Source organism: Trachypithecus francoisi, unplaced genomic scaffold (genome assembly GCF_009764315.1).
Source record: "Trachypithecus francoisi isolate TF-2019V2 unplaced genomic scaffold, Tfra_2.0 Lachesis_group5, whole genome shotgun sequence".
In the NCBI taxonomy this organism is placed as follows: Eukaryota; Metazoa; Chordata; class Mammalia; order Primates; family Cercopithecidae; genus Trachypithecus; species Trachypithecus francoisi.
Window position 1 is genome coordinate 6060453 of NW_022681470.1, and position 19586 is coordinate 6080038.

Below are 19586 nucleotides of genomic sequence, written 5' to 3' on the forward strand. Positions count from 1 at the left end.
AAAAATCCCATCTCTGTATCTCTTGGTTTCATTTTAAATGGCCACATTTTCCTGTGAAAGTCTGCCTTTTGCCTCTTTGGCTTTTCTCTTTTTTTCTTCCTGTAGCTTTTCCCCTGTGGTTTTCCATTTGGCCTTCCCACATCACAAATCTAATTGGGAAAAATGGACAAAAATGCCCAAGAGGGTGGAGATGGTGCCTACCCATGTGACCTCTAACACTCAACAGCCTCCTAGGCTTCACACCAGGCGAGTCTTCCAGGGCTTGTCTTGGATAAAGAGGAGAATGTCGTTTGCTCCTGGGTGGTTGTACTTAAACCTGTGTGTCTCGTGGATAAAGGTCTCAGAAATCCATCGGTGGCTTTAAGCCCTAGCTTTAGACGACAGATTTCTGAAGACACACCTTCCATTTATGAGCACTGAGCAGGGACAGAGACTACACAGAGGTGTGAAGGAAGGCCCCTTCCATATTACGGTGTGGTCCATTAGACTTCACAAGGAGTGTCCCCTATGTTGGCAGCCTCCGCTATAGCCTTGTCTAAGCTTGTTTTCTCCTTTGATTTCCAGTAGGAATGAATAGCTTCCTTCTAATATTTTATCCTTGGTAGTGTCCGAATTTCCTCTTGATGCTATTCCATGTCCTTCTTCCTGTCCTACCCAGTAGTTTCTGGAGTCTTGGTGAAAAGTGTAAAACAAAACAAAAATATTATGCTGTAAAATAACTACCATAATGGCCCCTAGTTCATTATATACAGTAAATGGGGTAAAAGTTTATCAGTCACAATGCCGCACTAATTAGAACATGCAGTTTTATCACTTTCATCATTCCATGAACCACTGCCCCCCGACTTCCACTATCGTTACACCCCATTTCCTGTGGCTGGTGATGCTGGATGATGTCACTTTAGCTTATGGGTGAGCAGAACAGGTGGCTTCTCAGATTCCTTTGTAGGATTCCTGTGACTGTCATTGACTTACCTCTTATGGTAAGATTAGGATACTTAAGTGAGCAACAGTGCAGAGACCTTCCCTAACTTTATAATCTTCTTACACAGTTATGACTTAGTGGCCTAATTTTCTGTGACATGGAGTAAAAATACTTAGGACATCTGGTTTTCTAGAGCTATTGGAGTCAGAGTTAACACAGATGAAGGGACAGTGGTTCTCTTCAAAATAACCAGATGCTTGACTATTCGCACATATGTGACTTAAATTTCTATTATCTTGTTTACACAATTACATCTGTCTGGCAGGTGACAGTTGAAAAATGTTATTCCTCTTCCTGTTGTGTTTGTTTCCCCTTCAAGTAGTTAAAAGAAGATGTGTAAATAAGCCGTGGATGAGAAGTACAGCAGGATCATGGTGTACTAAGAGCAAGCGTCACACGCACCACATATTTTATCGTTTGAGAGCCAAGCCAGAGTGAAATAGGAAGAGCTTTGGCGGAATGATGTGGATGATAGTAATTAAATCTATCATGTGGAACCGACTCATCTCTTATCCTCAGTCCCTAAAAAGGTTATCCATGGTGGCCTCTTTTATCCTTTAAAAGAGATCATGTTGACCAAGCGCCTTAATAAATATCTGTGTTATTTAAAGCCTCTGGGTTGACCCAGGCTTGTTTTATGCAGCGACTTTTACATCAGAACTGTTTCTTTGAAGAAAGGGGAAAATGGAGAATTATTGTTCAATGCATACAGAGTTCCAGTTTTGCGTGACAAAATGAGTTCTGGATGGGAGTGATGCACACAACAATGTGAATGTTCTTTTTTTTTTTGAGACAGAGTCTTACTCTGTGGCCCAGGCTGGAGCGTAGTGGCGCGATCTCGGCTCGCTGCAAGCTCTGCCTCCATTCTCCTGCCTTAGCCTCCCAAGTAGCTGGGACTACAGGCACCCGCCACCATGCCTGGCTAATTTTTTGTGTTTTTAGTAGAGACGAGGTTTCACCGTGTTAGCCAGGATGGTCTCCATTTCCTGACCTTGTGATCCGCCCGCCTGGGCCTCCCAAAGTGCTGGAATTACAGGTGTGAGTCACCACGCCCAGCTGTGAATGTTCTTAATGCCACTAAATTGTACATTTAGAAATAGTTAAGATGGTATATTTTATGTTATGTGTATTTCACCATGATTTTTTACCTGAGGCTTGGACATGAGGCATGTGGTCAGCTTCAGGGAAGACAAGCCAGAGGAGATGCTGGGTGCAGGAACACTTCCTGCCTCCCAAAGCAGACAGGTGATGAAAACTAAGCATTGACAAAACTCGAGATGCTCACTCAGGAGCTGTTGCGGGACAGGCAAGGGGCATGGTGCTTGTGCATCCAGACATGTTCAGACTTCATCTAGCCCTGACGCTTGCCTAGAGCCCAGTGATGAGGAGCCCACCATTGAACTCAAAGCTGTGAGCTAGCAAGTTAGACGAGTGCCTGTGAGTGAGGTCCGCTCCCAACTGAGGGTCAGGCTGCAGTCAGAGGAGGAGGACCAACAGGTAGAAGGGAGGGCTTTGGGTCCTGGGCAGTTTAGGACAGGGACTTCATTGTTGGAAAGGACAGATAGCCAACACAGAGAAACCAGCCCACCACTAGGAGTAGGAGTAAGGGGTGGATGGCAAGCACATGGGTTATTCATGCTCATTTCTGGGTGTTATGGACGGAAAGTGTGTGTCCACCAAGAATATATATACTGGAAATCTAAGCCTTGTGTGATGCTCTTTGGAGGTGTGTCCTTTGAGAGGTAATTAGCTTTAGATGATGTCATCAGGGTGGGGCCCCCACGATGGGATTAGTGCTCTTACAAGAGGAGGAAGAGAGACCAGAGCTCTTTTTCTCTCTGCTGTGGATTCACTGAGGATTCACTGAGAAGGTGACCCTTTGCAAACCCGGAAGTGGGCCCTCAATGAGGAAACAAACCAGTCAGCTCCCTGATCTTCAACTTCCCAGCCTCCAGAACTGTGAGAAATAAATTTCTGTTGTTTAAGCCTGTCAGTCTATAGTACTTTATTATGACGTCCCAAACAGACTGAGACACTGGGATGCTATGTGCTAGGCCTGACATCCATGCAGGAACTTGAGGAAACGACATGGAATTCTAGTGGTGTTTTGGGATTCCTGGCCCTTTTAAGACTGGTGGAGCCTAAGGTGAAAAAGAGGCCACTAAAAAAATGTCTGTGCATAATGCATGGCTAATGCTTGATCATGGAAAGGACAGTAGAATAATTTTGTATATCTGCATGTTTGGGGGGCGGGGGCATGAGTTGGCTATACAACAAATGACCTAAAAATGAATTCTGAGTTTTCCCTAGGAAGAAAATTACATTCATATCAGATATTTTCATTTCTTATTGCATCTATAAATTTTATTTGCATGAAGAAGGAGTAAAGTCAGTGAACATTATAATCCATAAATTCAGATTTCTACTTTTACTTTGTTGCCAGAATCTCATGGTGATTTAAACACACAGGAGGAGTGATTAGTCTTGAAGACAGAAAGGAAACAATGATTTAGATGCCACTAGGAATGTACTCATGATAAGAAGTAAAAATGGTAATCAGTCGGAAAGCCAATTAAAATATTTCATGCACTTCTCCTGGGTTATTATGGGTAGCTGCAGCCATGTTGATAAATGTGTAAGGAACATTTCCAAGCCTGGGCATTGTGGCTCATGCCTGTTATCCCAGCACTTTGGGAGGCTGAGGCACGAGAATCACTTAAGGCCTGGAGTTCGAGACCAGCCTGTGCAACATGGCAGGACCTTGTCTCAAAAAAAAAAATTAAAAATTAAAACAGTTTTAAAAAAGATTATTTCTATTGTTAATTACAGTCCCCACAATTAAACTTAGGCTGCTAATTTGCTTTCTTGTGGGCTAAATTATTCCCAGTGAGGTTGCATTCTTGCCCCTGAGTTAAATGCACAAGTGTTTTGCCAAACTGAAGTTAAACTGCTTTTTGGCAGATGTTAAAGTTGGATCAACATCCAGGGAAATTCTGTTTGGCTTTGAGGGATATTTGAACTTTTTTAAGATCAAGCTTTCCTTTTCATTTCAATATTATTTGTGGCATTCTGATTTCTCATCAGATGAGAAATTGTGGTCATTCACCTTTGAACTGTAGCTTGCTGTTCACAGAACCATGGCATCATGAGGCTTGAAGGGACTGTGAAATGTCATCCAGCCTGGCAGGGCCACATCCATCTTCAGAGGAGATGGACTGTTTATGCCTGAGACAGAGCTGAGAACCTTTGCCTGGAAGCCTCGACATTCATCACCAAGGGGAACGACTGCTGACCCTAACTAAAGGAACAATTTTGTGATTTCTTTGTCATGCTTAAGTATTTTTCCATTTGTTTCACTAGAGTAAATTTTTGTCATCGTGACTTCTTTCCTTCTTGTTCCTTTATCTCCTGTCCTGATTCTTCTAATCATAAAATCATTACAATTAAGGGTTTGTTCTACAAGGTTTTTTTGTTTTGTTTTGTTTTTTCTTCTTTGGTATAGAATTACAATATGAGATTACAAAGTACTGAAAAACATATAGGGTAGGGAGCTTTGGGTTATGGAAGCAAAGCTGCTTAGGTTAACTGTGATGTTTGATGAATAGGTAACCTGCAGCTGAGCGCTGAGCTAATTGAGGTCATGCGTTATGCTCGTGAATTTGAAAGAAAACCTGACATTTTGCAAAGACAGGAGACTCGCCTGGTTAGCCAGTTTAAGGAGTTTCTACAGCAGGCCTGAAGCTCTCATCCTTTTTTCCAACCACTGTTCACTGGTAACTCTGTACCTAGTAAAACAATTTCTGTTCTAGAATAAATATTGGAAGGGTAGTTGAGCTCTTTTTCTAGCCAGAGAATAAATATTTCCTCATATAGAACAAAACTGTGAGACTCTACAATTGGATTATAAGCCAAGGCAGTTGAAGGCAAAATAGGAAGTGATTTTGGCTTTTGTTCCTCTCATCCACCAGATTTCAGCGAAGTGTATTTTCATTTATTTTAAATGCTTACTGTATCAAAGAGTCTAAAATAGTTGTTTCTTGGAGGAGGTTTCAGTGTACCTACTTTTCCCTAACAGTCTGTTAGAAGTCAGTGTGCTTGCTTAAAATGAAGACAGTAAGTGGATAGAAAAATATCACAGGAGTGTATTTGGAAGTTTCTGGAAATTCTCTAGGGTGAAACTTCCACCATTTTAGCTCTGAAGAAGTTCATGTGGAAATCAGCTCTGTTCCAGTCTGGTTACAATTTTTTTCACCTCCCTGGTCCTACCATCTCTACAGCTCATATTTTTGCTATATAGACCAGATAAACACTATTTATCAAGAACATTGAAGAAATGGTTAATCAGATCTGATCATTAAAATAGGGGAAAAGAATGGGGAAAAAAACAGCTGTCTTTGCAAGCACACATCCATTTCTGGTGTGCAGTGGCAGTTAAAGTCAACTTTCAAAGGCTCTGTGCTGTCTGTTGGTGCCAGTAGGCAAGATAAAACAATTTTGTCAGCTAATCATCAGTCTGCTCCAGATGATGCACAGACTGGTCTAAGAATAAATACGTTAAAAAGGAAAGCAATTAGCTTTCCATATGGGATGGTGGAGTTTCTGCTTTGTAAAATTTCCAAGAGTTGAAGACCTGCTGATTCAAAAGTATTAAGATGAACTAGAAAGCTTTTCATGTTCCCATCTGCCACCATTGTGCTTTTCACTGTTTCTAGAGTTAACATGATGTTGAATTTAATCGTGGTAGAACAAACCTTTATGAGACTTGATGCTTGTTAATATAGATGATACACAATAGTGTAGATACTTTGGAAGACATGATGCATCTCCTGATGAAAATGTAAAGAAATGCACCAAAGTGACAATATTATTTGGTTATATTAATAATTTTGTTATTAGTAAAATATTATTACTGTTGATATCCTCTGGAGTTAAACTCTAGAAACTTTCTACAGTATCCTTGAGACTTTTGATCCCCCAAATGAATGACATAATATACTGATAATAACAATTCTAATTCGTAATTATGTGTTGTTGATCAAGGTAATTCTAACTGTTGTGACATATAAAACTCAAAATATCCATGAGTTTGTACAATAGACGTTTATTTCTTGCTCAGATAAAGTTTGAGATGAGTTTTCCTGATTGGGAAGTGGCTTTTCTCTAAGTGGTGATTCAGGAACTTGGGCTCCTTCCATCTTTGGCTCGGTGTCCTTCAGTGTGTTGCTTCCGAGGTGCTTACCTTCCGTAAGCCAAGCTGTGGATGGGTAAAAAGCATGGTGAGTTGGGCATGGAAAAGTTCTTACTGGCTAGGCCTGGTGGTGGTGCACGTCGCTTATGCTCACATGCCACTGGCTGAAACTCAGGCATATAGCTACCCAGAAGACTGGGAAATGCAGCCTAACAGTGTTCCCAAGGAAAAGAAATAGGTTTGGTTAACCATTAGTCTCTATCCCAATAATCTAAGAATAGATTTGTGTAAGCTATACAAATGTGCTTTTTTGTTATTGCTTATATTGTATTTCCTGTTTTAAGCTGAGATTTGCCTCACATATATACTTACAGTCATACCCCACATAACAATGTCTGGGTCAATGACGGAGCACATGTATGATATCAGTCCTGTAAGATCGTAGTGGCCTGGAAACCTCTGATCGACTAGTGATATTATAGTTGTAATGTGGTAGTGCAATGCATTACTCATGTGTTTGTGGTGGTACAGGCGTCAACAAACCTACTGTACTACCAGTCTTACAAAAGCATAGCCCATACCCTGATATGCAGGGCATAATACTTGCTAATACTTGATAATGACAAGAAATGACTATGTTGCTGCTTTATGTATTTACTATATACTTTTTATTGCTATGTTAGGGTGTACACCTATTTGTTTAAAAAAAAAAAGAAAAAGAAAAAAAAAAGGTTAACTGTAAAATAGTCTCAGGTCCTCCAGGAGCTCTTTCAGAAGAAGGCATTGTTATCGTGTCAGCTGACAGTTCTGTGCGGGTTATTGTTCCTGACTACCTTCCAGTGGGATAAGATGTGGAGGTGGAAGACAGTGACACTGATGATCCTGACCCTGTGTGGGCCTAGGCCAATGTTTGTGTTTGTATTTCAGTTTTTAACAAAAACATTTAAAATGTTAAAAATTTAAAATACAAAATAATAGAATAGGATACAAAGAAGGAAAATATTTTTGTACAACTGTACAGTGTGTTTGTATTTTGTCTTAATACAAGAGTCAAAAAATTCGGAAATTTATAGACAAAAAAATTACAGTAAGCTGGCTGGGCATGGTGGCTCACGCCTGTAATCCCAGCACTTTGGGAGGCTGAAGTGGGCAGATCACAATGTCAGGAGATGGAAACCATCCTGGCTAACAGGATGAAACCCCGTCTCTACTAAAAATACAAAAAATTAGCCGGGCGTGGTGGCGGGTGCCTGTAGTCCCAGCTACTGGGGAAGCTGAGGCAGGAGAATGGCGTGAACCCGGGAGACAGACCTTACAGTGAGTTGAGATCGCGCCACTGCACTCCAGCCTGGGCAACAGAGTGAGACTCTGCCTGAAAAAAAAAAAAGTTACAGTAAGCTAAGGTTAATTTATTACTGAAGAAAGAAAAATATTTAAATACAAATGTAGTGTAGCCTAAGCATGTAGTGTTTATAAAATCTATAGTAGTATACAGTATACAGTAATATCCTAGGCCTTCACATTCACTCGCCCGCACTCACTCACCCACCCAGAGTAACTTCTGGTCCTGCAAGCTGCATTTATTGTATGCGCCCTATACAGGTGTACCATTTTAATTGTTTACACTGTATTTTTAGCTGTACTCTTTCTTTGCTTAGATACACAAATACTTACCATTGTGTTATAACTACCTGCAGTATTCAGGACAGTTACATGCTACACAGGCCTGTGACCTAAGAGAGATAGGCTCTACCATATATCCTAGGAGTTCAGTAGGCGGTACCATCTAGGTTTGCGCTAGCACACTCTGTGATGTTCATGTAAGGACAAATTCACCTAGGGACACATTTCACAGAACGTGTCTCCATCATTAAGCAACACATGATTGTACTTTTTTTGGAGACGGAGTCTTGCTCTGCCTCCCAGGCGGGAGTGCAATGGCATGATCTCAGCTCACTGCAACCTCTGCCTCCCGGGTTCAAGCAATTCTCCTGCCTCAGCCTCCCTAGTAGCTAGGATTGCAGGCATGCACCACCACACCCAGCTAATTTTTGTATTTTTAGTACAGATGGGGTTTCGCCATGTTGGCCAGGCTGGTCTTGAGCTCCCGACCTCAGGTGATCCACCTGTCTGGACCTCCCAAAGTGCTGGGATTACAGGCATGAGCCAGTGTGCCCAGTTAACAACACACGATTGTATTTTCAAAATACTGGGAAACATTTCGCTCTGTGAGGTTTTTATTCCTAGAGGTGGGAACAGAAAGGAGTTGTCTGTGAGCTGCTGTACAAACATTCTGAAGCAACAAGCTTATTCTCCAGCTTTTGAAAAGCAGTGAGCAATTAGTTTCTAAACAAAGGCCATGACAGTGGACCTGAGAGAGGGAGCCCAATTTGGGAGAAACTCCTCAGGTGATACGAATAAAACTTGATATTTCAGTGGATTTTTGAAGCTTTAGGATGACAAAATCACAGTGATTTTTTTTTTTTTTTTTCCCATGAGGGAGCAAGGAAATTTGGAATAAGTTTGGGAAAAAGAGAAGGTGGGATTATAAACTCAGCTTTACACATATGAAATTTGAGGTGGCCAGAGAAAAAATCTGGGTGTATTTTGAAATTTCCTCTGTAATACGGGTAGATAAAGGATTTGGATCATCTGAATATCAGTCAGGTCTTAGAAGTCATGGCATCAACTCAGTTGAGTCAGAAAAAAAAGTGAGAGGAGAACTGTGTTATGGGACCTCAGGCAAACTGATGGCTAATAAGAGCCTTTAGATTTAGTGTTTAGAAGAGACATAGTAACATTATCAGTAGAGCGTAGTGGGGTGGGGCAGGAGCCAGATTGAGAGGGATTGTAAAATAAATGGAAAATAAGAGGGAGTTAAGGGAAGGGATTAGCTGTAGAGAAGGGACTACAAACACTTACTTTTAATCTCATGAGCAGCAATAATGCAAACACTGAGCAGAGTCCAGCCACGGGTGCTCCGCAGTGTTATCACTGTTATTATTGATTATTCCTTCTCTGCCTTTTACATATGAAGAAACATGTTGTGAGGAGTTTGTTGGCATCAATTTCATCTGAGGAAGGAATAGGTAAACTATACTTGCATGGGTAAGATTGTATCAGACAATGATAAACCGTTGCCCTTGTGTGTTAGAGTGCCTTTTTCTGGCTTCATTTAACCCATATTCATTGAACCCTTGCTATATGCTGGGCATTCTGATAGGCAGTGGAGGTGGAGCAGTGAATATGACCATGTCCTTCTCATGGAACCTAGCATTCCCAGAAATAGTGTGAATGTCAATTCTGATAAGAGGATTTCCATACAGGGTGCTATTGATAGCATCTTCTGGTGAGATGCCTGATGGGTTTGTTTATTCTCATTTTTTTTAAAAATAAAGACGGGGTCTCAATATGTTACCTAGGCTGGTCTTGAGTTCCTGGGCTTGAGTGATCCTCCCACCTCAGCACTTCACTGTGCCTGGCTATTCCCATTTTATAAATGAAGAAACTGAAGACCAAATAGTGTAGATGATTTGCGCAGGGTCACCAGGTCATGAGTGTCTGAGTATAAGTGACAGAGCATGCTTCTGATAGCTCAGGTATTTTGCCACAGTATTCTGTCCTTTCAGATATGACACTTCCTGCTCTTCCACTGCACCCGACTTTTATCCATGTACCCCATCTCAGCTTCAAGCTCAGTACAAGGCTTTTCTCTCTAGAACACCTCTTTTATCTCCCATTTTCCTGATGCATTTACATTTATTGTCTGCTGTGCACAGGGGCATTCTATATTTTTGTACTTTCTTAGTTTTGATTTGTTGTGGCTACAAATTTTAGCCTTTCACAGATACCCTTGGTTACTACTTGTTCTGAAATATGCTTTAAAGCTGGATACAGTGGCTCTCACCTGTTATCCCAGCACTTTGGGAGGTCGAGGCAGGAGGATTGCTTGAGCCCAGGAGTTCAAGACCAGCCTGGGCAACATAGATCTTGTCTCTACTAAAAATAAACATAAAAAAAAACCAAGTGTGGTGGTATGCGCCTATGATCCTAGCTACTAGGGAGGCTGAGGTGGGACGATCACTTGAGCCCAGGAGGTGGACACTGCAGTGGGCCGTGAGTGTGCCACTGCACCCAAGCCTGGGGAACAGAGTGAGACCTTATCTCAAAAAAAAAAAAAAAGAAGAAAAGAAAAGAAAAAGAAAAATATGGTTTATCTGCCTGCCTAGATTGTTACCTCAATGTGGGCAGGAACTTCAGCTTTTGCTTCTTTTTGCTCATAATGCTTAGTACAGGAAGGCAGAAACAGGTCATTTTTCACGTTTAGATTTTCTGTAGCTAACATTGTGCCCCAAAGACTGTGTTCTCAATCCTGTCTTGTGGACGCCGGGTGTCCAGATTCTATTGTCATCTGTCCTTGCAAAATCATTTCCAAGAGTTTAAGGTAACTTCTGGAAAAATTCAACTCCATTTTTCCTAAATCAATTCCGTGATTACCTAGTAAAGTACTAGAGTTGCAATCTAGAAGCTAGTACATAGGACACATAAGTTACATGTATTTGAAGAACACTTTGAAAATCTTGCCATTACTAGGAAACTTTTTTTTTTTTTTATTATACTTTAAGTTCTAGGGTACATGTGCATAACGTTTATATCATGTATAACTCCCCAATGCAATCCCTCCCTCCTCCCCCCTCCCCCTGATAGGCCCCAGTGTGTGATGTTCCCCTTCCCGAGTCCAAGTGATCTCATTGTTCAGTTCCCACCTATGAGTGAGAACATGCGGTGTTTGGTTTTCTCTTCTTGTGATAGTTTGCTAAGAATGATGGTTTCCAGCTGCATCCATGTCCCTACAAAGGACGCAAACTCATCCTTTTTTATGGCTGCATAGTATTCCATGGTGTATATGTGCCACATTTTCTTAATCCAGTCTGTCACAGATGGACATTTGGGTTGATTCCAAGTCTTTGCTATTGTAAACTAGTTCAACCATTATGGAAAACGGTATGGCGATTCCTCAAGGATCTAGAACTAGGAAACTTATTATAGTTGGCTAGGCATTATCCACTTTTTATAAAAACATTTTTCAAGTTATCTGTGTAAAGTCCTGAGCTACATTTTCTCTCCCCATCCCAAGAAGGTGAAATGGAATGCTGACCTGGTACAGGAGGCAGCTTTCTGATCAATGGGGTGCACCAGCCAAACACTCCTTGCCGTGAATCTGGCAGTTTGCTTTGGACCCAATGTTCTCTTTCTATGCATGCCCTTCTCCCCCTGCCCTCCCTCCTCATGGTAAATATGTCAGGAGCAGTACATATATATTTACTGCTTTTCATTTATTTGGGATGAAACCAGTGCTTGAATGAAAACTAAGTGTCTCTAGGAAAAAGGGACAGGCTTACTCATAAAAATACTTAGGAAGCAGATTGAAAAAATGAAGATCTTCTAGAATCAACCTAAATTAGAATATGTCTGATAATTTCTTAATCAGTCACGTTCCTTCTCTTTTCTTCATTTGTATTTTATTTTGCTTTTAAAATTAAGATGTCACATGCCCTGCTTTAGGAAAACGTGGTATCCTCTGGACACATACTGTTAAACACTCATTTCAGAGGAAAATATTTGCAATTCACAAGGATTCTCCATTTCATCAGATTTTTCTTTAAAGCTGAGCTCCTTTAATGTATTTAAACATATTTAAATTTACTGAAAACAACATCATCCACAACAGAAGTACATACACATAATCTTTAAGGAAACCTGCAATTGTGTAGCACTAAATTTGTAGTAACTAGGACTTAATGTCTGAAACTCTCCTCCAGACCACTGCCATCTAAAAACTTTCTCTGGACGCTTCGTGAAGACCTCCCAACTTTCATTTATATAGGATTCCCGGGAGTGCATGACTGTTCACATTTCTTCAATCCCTATCCTGTGAAATCCTGTATCTCCTGGTCAGGCTTGGTCATACGATTTGCTTTGGGAAATGGAACTTCAGTGGTATGTGCTGTATCCAACTTCTGAACAGAAGTGTTCGTTGTGATGACAAGGTTCCGATTGACCTCTGCTCCAGTGCTTTCTACCATGAGAAGGCTGTATCCTGACAGAAGCTGCTGTTTCAGCCTTGGTCCTAGAACAGTATGATGCTGGTAACAGACCCGAAGCCAACCTACAGCTTGGAGTGTCAATGATTTATTTAATAAATCTTTAGAAAATGCTTAGGCATGAATGATACAGCGAAGAACAAAAAGATGAGGTCTTTATTCTCATTCCTCTTAAAATTAAATAACTGAAACCATCTTTTTTTTTTTTTTTTTTGGAGACGGAGTCTCACTCTGTCCTCAGGCTGGAGTGCAGTGGCATGATTTCGGCTCATTGCAACCTTCACCTCCAGGGTTCAAGTGAGTCTCCTGCCTCAGCCTCCTGAGTGGGTGGGACTACAGGTGCATGCCACCATGCCCGGCTAATTTTTGTATTTTCAGTAGAGACGGGTTTCACCGTGTTGGTCAGGATGGACTCAATCTCTTGACCTCGTGATCCTCCTGCCTCGGCCTCCAAAATTCCAAAGAGTATTACAGGCGTGAGCCACCTCGCCCAGCCAGCCACTTTTTAAAATACTAAAATAGCTATGAGTAAATTGCAACATGGATATGCATTTTTTGAAGATAAAGTACTAGAATGCTAAGAACTTTCAGAGTTCTGATGGTCCATGTAAAAGGAGTTTCTCGAAACTTTGAGGTACATACCACTGCATTCATGCTGGTAGGAAAGTTTTGATGGCATTGACTGGCAGGTGTAAATGTAATTTAAGTTTGGGGTAATCCGTGGACCCAGAAAAGCAGAAGTAGAAAGACAGGGAAGATGGAGGCATTCAAGTGTATATATCCTTGCAATCCTTAAATAGTTATATCCATGTAAGAGAGGAAATGATAAAAGGCATTAAAGTTGCCATTCAGCTGCATCATAAGAAGTGGGTTCAGAAGTAAACTTAACTACTATTAAGATATGGATGCTTAAGGATGTTTTTAGTATCTAAAGAAAGAATTAAGGAATAACATAGGAGTAGGAAACTGTGTAACAGAATTATTGACCCTGGTAGCAGAGTTTGGGACTGTAAGAATGAACTGCTGACTTTCCCTACCAGAAACCATTCCCAGCAGGAGATGGAACATGTTGATTGAGGGTGAGGGTTCTAGAGTTCTAGTGCCTAGGTTCTGACCTTCATTCTGGGCTTAGTCATTGTGAGAGCTTGGGTGAGTAACTTAATCTCTTTAAATCTCAGTTAAATCTCTTATGCATGTGCTGTATCCACCTCATAAAAGCTGAGTATTAATAAGATCATGTACATAAACCATTTGGAATGGTGCCTGGCTCATTGTAAGTGATCCATAGGAGATGGTATTATTTGCAACTGAGATAGAAGTGCTAGAAGATCCGTCTATAGCAAGAATCAGGAGCCCTAGAGGTAACAAGTTTAGTGAAGAATTTTGTGAGAGTTCCTCGTATAGTCTTATGTCTGGGTCTCAAGCTCCCTAATCAAATATCCCTTTTTACTGGGACTGACTTTTATCATCAGAACATCCCTTAAAGTAGTTGAAACCTAGCAGCCTTGGATTAAAAGCTGGCTGATAGACGTCAAGCCTCACACAGTGGCATGAGTTGTGGCACCAAAGCTGTGTTTGAAACGTAAGAATGTGGTTGACTTTTCAATCTGTTTTTAAAAGGCTGGTGAACTACTTCGTTCTTGGGTAGCCCTAGACCTTTACTTGTCGTTGCTGGCAATAAAATTCAGGATGGCTGGGCGCGGTGGCTCATGCCTGTAATCCCAGCATTTTGGGAGGCCGAGGCGGGCGGATCACAAGATCAGGAGTTCGAGACAAATCTGATCAACATAGTGAAACCCTGTTTCTACACATAAATAAATAAATAAATATGCTGGTGTAGTGGTGTGTGCCTGTAATCCCAGCTACTCAGGAGGCTGAGGCAGGAGAATTGCATGAACCCAGGAGGCGGAGGTTGCCATGAGCTGAGATCGCACCATTGCACTCCAGCCTGGGCGACAGTGCGAGACTCTGTCTCCAAAAAAAAAAAAAAAAAAAATTCAGGACTACCCTCAGCTTGCACTGTAAGATGGCTCTATTCATGGAACAGCTTGAAACTACAAGTCATACGACGAGTCTTTGCCATGACTTTTGTGTCCTCTGCCACCCACTGAGGGAAGTGTCTGTCTTCTCTGTTGGCGTGAGAAACGTTGCACAGGCTGTAAGAACACACACACCACCCCGCCACCCATCTCTACACTGAGCATGAGCCACACTTACCTGGAGGTGTGAGGGTCTAACCACCCTCTTTGGTTACAGATCATCCTTTTTTTTCCCTCCCTGTGTCTTAGGAGGATCACAGGAGGTAGCATTAAAGCTTTTCTGAGCATTATTCATGCTCCTTGACACAATGTCTCTGTGTAAAGTCCCACTTATTTAGAAGAACAAGGAACTGCTCCTAACTCCACCCAGGGAACTAAAATATTGGTTCTTAGATAATACATAGATCACAGTGAATCTTTTTTATTTGGAGATTACTATTCCATTTGGTGCTGGCATTGCCACATGACTTTAGGATGAAGAAAACCTATTCTCTGGACCCTTAGTCAAGAACATGTGTCCATAGTTTCAGAAACAGCAGAGTGTTGCTGGAAGGAGCACACTACAGGGTATGATGTGGTGTGGTTAAGATAGTATCATGCTCAATTTGGTGATGAAATTGTGTGAAGAAATTGAGTGCAAGAAAGCCCACACATTCTCAGTTGCCACTTCACTTAATCTACCAGCAGCATTTGAACTGATACACTAGATTAGCCCCTCTTCCCAGAAGCACTTATTTTTGCTGAGTTTCTAAGACTCCCCGTTCTCCTGACTTTGCTGTGGTCTCCTTTGCTGATTTTACCTCGTAGTGCTGATGTCTGACTGCTGAAGTGACCCAGCACACTTCTTTTGATGATCCCACCCAAACACCTCCCTGTAAATACCGTGTACATACTGACAACTCCAACATTTATTACCTTTAGCTTAGACCTTGCCCCTGAGCTTCAGACACACATCCAATTGTCTATTCATTTGATGCTCGCTTTGTATGTCCAATGGGCATCTCAAGCCTAACACAACCAGATCAAAACTCCTGATCTTCCCCTCTAAAATCAGGTTCTCCTGTGATAATTCTCTTCTCATTAATGGGATGTCTATCTTTCCAGTTGCTCAGGCTAAAAACTTTAGGGTTTTTCTTGACTCTGTTCTGTCCTCTCAGATTTCAGATCCAAGTCTGTAAATAAACACTATAGGATCTATTTCCAAAATACATTCAGAATCTGACCATTTTTCATCCCTTCTAACGTGACACCCTAGTTTAAATTGCATTCTGTTTCTCCCCTGGATTGTGGCAAAAGCTTTCTGGTTCTGCCCTTATCTTTCCAGGTTATTCTCAACACAGCAGCCTAAGTGTCCTTTAGAACGATAACTACATGACCTCACTCACTCTTAGCCAGTGGTCCTTCCTTTAGCATTTGGTTTTCCAATTCACTTGGGGTAAAGCTAAAGTCCTTGCAATGGCCTACAAGGTCCTGCAGGAGCCTCTTACTACCTTAATGATCCTTCCCTGCTACTCCCTTGCTCTATCCCATATCACTTCCCTCCTTGCTCTATCCCATACCACCATCCCCCATACTGGCCTCTTTCTTCCACAAAAATGCCAAGAGCATTTTCACAGCAGGACCTGTTGATGCAGGGAAGCAAGCCCCACAATGGGGGCTTTGCCCTGGAGGGTTCTTGGCCTCACCCAGGAGTGAATTCAAGGGCATGCTGGTAATGTTAGAGAGCAACTTTCACTGAAGCACCGGTGAACAGCAACAGCATAGGTACTACTCTTTGTGGAGTAGGGCTACCCTACATGCAGTGTGCTCAGAGTAGCAGCTCAGAGGCAGTTCTGCAGCCATATTTACACCCACTTTTAATTACATGCAAACTAAAGGGGAGATTATGCAGAAATTTCTAGAAAAAGGGTGGTAATTTCTGGGTTGTGAGATTGTTGCCATGGCAATAGTAAACTGACATGGCACACTGGTGGGTGTTTTATGGAAAGCTGCTTCCACCCTATCCCTGTTTTAGCTAGTCCTCAATTTGGTCCAGTGTCCAAGGCCTGCCTCTGCCATTGAGTCTTGCCCCCTGAGTTTAGTTCCACCTCCTACCTCTTCATAGCTTGTTCTTCCCTCTGCCTGGAATATTCTTCCCCCAGATTAACCCCATAGCTAACTCCCTCACCTGCTTCAGGTCATTACTTTCAGGTCTTTACACATGGGCTACCTCTTGGTGAACTTTCCCTGGCTCTCTTTTAAAATTATAACTCTTTCGGGCTACACTTACAGCCATCTGAAATGTTGTATATTTTATAGACTTTTGTTTTTTTACTACCTTTTCCATCTTTCACAAGATGGGTGCAGAAATATTTGTTGTGATCACTGCTGTATAAACATTCTGTATGTACAACAGGGGATCCAACAAATGTTCACTGAATGGCTGAAAGAATACATATGAATGCTGCATTGACATCAGAGTTGGCACATGTTCATGAGGCTGACTTTTTGGCATCAAGAGCAAACTTCACCAAGGAAGTCACCAGGGGAATCTATTGAATCAATACCTTTGTTCACAAATAGGAATTTTTGCTTTCATCCAGAGAAACAAGATGTTATTTGTTTTGTTTTTTAGTGAATTTAATTTAGCTGAAAATGTTTCCAGGGCTGTCAACCAATGACCAGGAAGTCAAGAAGTTGCTCTTTTTAGCAGAAGGTGGGGTAATTACTCCAAATAGGGTAATTATATTTATTTTGCCATTCTTTAAATTTCATGTTACTAACTGAATTTGTTGAATTCTTGCAGCTCCAAAGCGAATTATAGATTCATAAAACTAAGAGATCCTAGGCTTCTTTTGGAAGGGTCATTTTTGCGTATTCCGTGTCATACAACATACCTGAATCCTCCTCTTAAGACATCTGTAGGAAATTATACTTCCTCCACTAGTGGCAATCCTTTTCTTTTCTTTTTTAACATTTGACATAGAAAATTTCAAACACAAAAGTATGTAGAAGAGTATAATAAAACCTTCATAAATCCATAATGCAGCTTCTAAATTTGTCAATACATGGCTAACCTAATTTCCTTTATAGCTTTTCTGAGTATCTTCTGTTTTCTTTTTCCCATACTGAGAATCCTAGTCCTCAACAACAATGAAAACTGCATAATTAGAATATTACATAATTTTTTTTTTGCTCAACCCCACCAAGACACCTGAACTGGTCTTAGAAAACAATAGCCAATACTGCCACCAACAATACAGTTACTGAAAGTTTAAGAGCTTCAACACATCTTATCCTTAGGATATATTTCTCTAGGAGTGCTCAGACGAAATACAGTATTTTAATATCAGTTCTTCTGAGTGTAGCTATAAAAGTACATAGACATTTAGGTTAATTTGTTTTGGTTTATGTTAAATTTTTAGGTGTTGCTTTTTAAAAAATAATTTTGCTTTATAATTATGTAAAATAAGTCAAATCCACTAAACTTTCACAGAAGTCTAGCTTCCATTGACCATTTCATTCTAGAACTTTCCTTAGGTAACCACTTAAAGAAAATCTTTGTGGCTTATTCTTCTGTTGTTTTTCGTTAACTTTTTGAAATTGTTGAATGATGTTTGATGGGATGGGGAGGCCAATGAATGCAGGGTGAATGGTTTTGATTGAGGGGTAGGTACATCCTCTCTTTGAATGTTCCATAACTGAGTCTACTCTCTGCTGATGGATTGTTTCTAGGCTTTTACTGTTTCACAGAGTCCTGCAGTGCATTCTTTTCAGATATATCTTTCTAACCAGTGACTCTTGGGCGTCCATTTTTATAGAAGAGGGGTTACTGAGTGAGAGGCTAAATGCATATATAGATTTGTTAGATGCTACCAAATTCTCCTCTGCAGGAATTGTGCTATTTTGGGTTCCTACCTCCAGTCTACATTGCAATGACTATTTCCCTTAGCCTCAGCAACAGCGTGTCGCTAAACTTTTGGATTTTTGTAAGTGTTATGGGTGAAAAAAACTGTACCTCAATGTATTTCTACTTTGATTTTTCTCTTAGTAGGAATGAAACTGAATCCTGTTTTCATATGGTTAAGAGATTTGCATTTATTTGCTTGTAAACTGCATTTTCTTCGGCACATTTTTCTATAGCGTGATTGGTCTTTTTCCTTTTCTATTTTACTAACCCCTTCATCTGTGATACAAGTAGCAAAGATTTTCCTCAATTTGTCATTTCTCTTTTTTCCTTGCTTAGGATGCCTTTTGTCAACAATAGCTTTTTAGTCTTATTTCTATGTAATTAAATTCATCTATCTTTTTTCATTTCTTCTGGATTTTGAGTCACAGTGAGAAAATTCCCACTCCCACGTTATAAGTGATTCACACACATGTTTTTTTAGTTTTTGTATGATTAATTTATTTACATCTGAGTCTTTGATGTGTTTGAAATTTATCCTGATGTATTCACTAAAGAAAATGACTATTTTTTCCCATGTGGCTTTCCGGCTATCCTAGTGCTACTTAGTCTAATCTTTCCCCTGCCCCAACTGATCTGAGATACAGCCTTTATTGTTTCTTAAATTTGCATTTGTAATTGAGTTGTCCTTTCTAATGCTTACTGACTTGAAAATTATTCATGTATTTGACATGTATTATTTATGTTTCCATATGAGCCGTTTCCTCTGGGCAAAGTGGAGGAATCCTTAATCAGACACTTTTTCATAGGAGTAAAGGTCAAATTGCCTTTGAGATTTAATATTTCAAATTTTAATTTTCCCTCTAAATATTTCTTTCTATCTCTGCAGACCGTAAACAATTAACCACTCAATCCTTTTATGTTTCACAGATCTTATTGTCAGTCTTAACTCCCTTTATTTCTCATACTTAATCAGCACATAATCCCAATTTTTCTCCTAATTACTTCTCAAAGCCTTCTCATACTTTCCCTTTTATTTCCAGTTCTTAAGTCTCCACCTTAAGCACATCTCAGCTAGACCATTTTAATAGCGTTTCACTTCTGCTTGCAATCTTGCCTCTCTCAGATTTGCCTACTTCACAGCTGCCAAAGGGATCTATTTAAAATAGTAAGCTGACCTGTCTTGTGTTTAATCCCCTGTTATCTGCAGGGCAAAAATCTCGGTTCCTTAACAAGTTGGAGGAAGTCTCCCTGCTCCCTCTCCTACCTCATTCTGTGCCCTTTGTCCCTCATAAATTAGCCTTCAGCAATCCTGCACCACTTATAGATCATCCAAGGCTCCAAACTGCTTCAGATTGCTTCAACCCTCTGCTGGTGTGCTCAG

The 19586-nt window shown here is 40.7% G+C and overlaps 1 protein-coding gene and 1 pseudogene across 1 annotated transcript in view; one reads left to right on the forward strand and one right to left on the reverse strand.

Annotated features, from left to right (window-relative positions):
- PLD5 (phospholipase D family member 5) overlaps positions 1 to 19586 on the forward strand; it is a 356225-nt gene that overhangs the window by 18565 nt on the left and 318074 nt on the right. The gene's annotated exons all lie outside the window — the stretch shown is intronic.
- Positions 12101 to 19586, reverse strand: part of LOC117075943 — a 51450-nt pseudogene continuing 43964 nt past the window's right edge.